This window comes from Capsella rubella, unplaced genomic scaffold (assembly GCF_000375325.1).
Source record: "Capsella rubella cultivar Monte Gargano unplaced genomic scaffold, Caprub1_0 scaffold_3, whole genome shotgun sequence".
In the NCBI taxonomy this organism is placed as follows: Eukaryota; Viridiplantae; Streptophyta; class Magnoliopsida; order Brassicales; family Brassicaceae; genus Capsella; species Capsella rubella.
The window spans coordinates 12,756,422-12,758,911 of record NW_006238921.1 but is presented as its reverse complement, the minus strand read 5'-3'; the positions used below and the strand labels follow the sequence as shown (position 1 = coordinate 12,758,911).

At 30.4% G+C, this 2,490-nt stretch overlaps 1 pseudogene; it reads left to right on the top strand.

Annotated features, from left to right (window-relative positions):
* Window positions 1-626: 626 nt before the first annotated feature.
* Window positions 627-1,773, top strand: LOC111831547 (annotated as a pseudogene).
* The last annotated feature ends 717 nt before the right edge of the window (window positions 1,774-2,490 follow it).

Below are 2,490 nucleotides of genomic sequence, written 5' to 3'. Positions count from 1 at the left end.
CAGAGAAGTAGCTAACATGTTTTATTTATTTTTGGGGGGTTTAGGGGCTTAGTATTTAAATATTGTGATAGTGAAGGATGATGATAGTTTATATATCCTCTTGCATATAATATTTGCTAGGCCAAACAATATGATGTCTGTATACTCTTGAAGTCTCTTTCTTTAAGCAGAGCTTCTGTCGGAAGTGACGTTTTCGGTTGTGTACATGTTTCTTTATTCAACGTTCTAAACCATAAAACCTCACAAAGTGTGTATACCGTAAAATCTCTATAAATTAACATTGGATAGACTCAGAAACAACAAAAATAAATTTTAAAAAAGTAATTGAATTAATAAAATATAAATTCCCTAAGATGCCATCATTTTAGTTTGTTTTTATTTCCAACAAAAACATAACAGTTTTATTTTTCCAAATTACCATAAACATAAAAGTTTATTTTTGAAGGTTTAGAATATTTTTTTTAATGTTTGGGTTGACTATTTATATTTAGGGTATAGTTTTTAGGGGTAGGATTTATTGTTTAAGATTTAGAAATTAGTTTTGAACGTTTAAAATTTTATTTTTTGTTTTGTGGCATTTTTGGAAAAATGTATATTAATGGTATTTTTGGAAAATAAAACTTGTAATGGTATTTTTGGAAGAAATAGCCATTATCATGGTATTTAAGAGAAATCCCAAAAAAGTTTGGGAATTATTAAATAAAATTCCAACAGGATGTTAAATTAGTAATATAAAGAGGATACTATTTCTAAACCATCTCTCTCGTCTATAAATTTTTCACAAAAGTATATGTATGTTGTTTATAGAAATGAATTTATCTACAATTTTTGTTATTTATTATCAAAAATTCCTTTTTAAAATATAAAGTTTTCAAATCGAAACTACAAAATCTGTAAATCCAAGAAAAAATTGATATTTAGATCAAAGTTGTCTCCCTTGTCCCCTTCTCAGCCTTTGGAATATTCGAATGGGATATTTATGTAATCGGTGGGAAAATAAACGGTAAGCCTACGGAAAACGTGATGGTTTTGGATTGTCGGGTTCACAAGTGGTATAAGGTATCTCTTCTATGAGAGTGGCTCGTGCTTCTGCTGCGTCTGGTGTTGTAGACGGCAAAACATACGTGTTTGGAGGGTGCAAGGACATAGATTCGTACGGAGAGGTATATACGTGTTTCTATTACTCGTCGAATGAAGGTAAATGGGGACGAGGTAATTATGATTCTTATCTAGTGAATAACAAGTTTTGTTTGATATATAGGTGAATTGTTATACTGTTGTGACTTGTGATACCAAGGGATGTTTGTTTTGGTGTGAGGCTAAGAAGTGGAAGTGTCATGATCAGTCACAAGGAATGGTTTGGAAAAAAGTGAAGGGTTTGAAAACACTGAGGAGGAATGTTTTTGGTGAGGAGTCCGAGTTGGAGAACTGCATTGAGACGATTGAGGAGTTGTCCACATCTTATACGTTTGAGGTTGGTGTTAGTAGATTGAGTAACTTTGGTGAAAACCTTGTGGTGTTTTGGGATGTTGTAGCGATGGGTCTTGATGAAGAGGGTTTGGAGATTTGGTGTACTGAGATTTCTTTGGAGAGATGTGAGCCGGACGAGGTTTGGGGGAAGATTGAGTGGTGTGAAGCTGTCTTCACTACTGATCCTCTCTTATATAATCCTGAGGTTTTACATTCGGTTTCCCTTAATGTTTGAAATAAACGATTAATCCTCACTTTTCTTTGGGGGCAATTTATTGTAAAAATCAAACTTATGTGAGAGAGATATGGTATGCTCTTGTCTTTATATATCTTTAACTTAGGGGCAAACTATATATCTTTTGTGCTTCATTTTGAAGATCTTTAAGTGGCATCACTCATCAAAAGCTCCAATTCAAATATCTTGTCATGTTCCCATTTGGTAATCCAATTTCTTGATTCGGAGGATTCTCTTGCTCACTTTTATCAACTTGTTGCTCATAGCTCCTCATTTACTCTACTAGGTAATGTCCCGCGCATATGCGCGGGTTGTTGTATATTTATTTAATTATTTTAATTTATTTATTACTTATAATAAATAGATTAAATAAATTTTAATGCTTATGACATTTTTACATGTTATTTATTTAAATCATACAATAGAAGCATACATCCATATCTTTTGAATTTATTCGTTGATTAATTGTTCAATTAATCAATTTTGATAGTAATTTTCTTTAGTACTTTTAAGTATTTTTTGATAAAACAATAATATTTTTAATGATAAAAATAGGAATGATATTGGGAGAATTTAAAAAATACCCCTTTAAAAATACCACTTTTTAAATTTACCCTCTTTTCAAACTTTATCAAAACAACCACTAAAAATGTTGAAATTTATCCAAATATGTGTGTAAACTTATAAATATACTCAAAAATTACCTTTATTTGTGTATAAAATTTTATTTATTTCAATGTCTTACAAATTGGTTTGAATATAACAAAAAATATTTTGTTAAAATA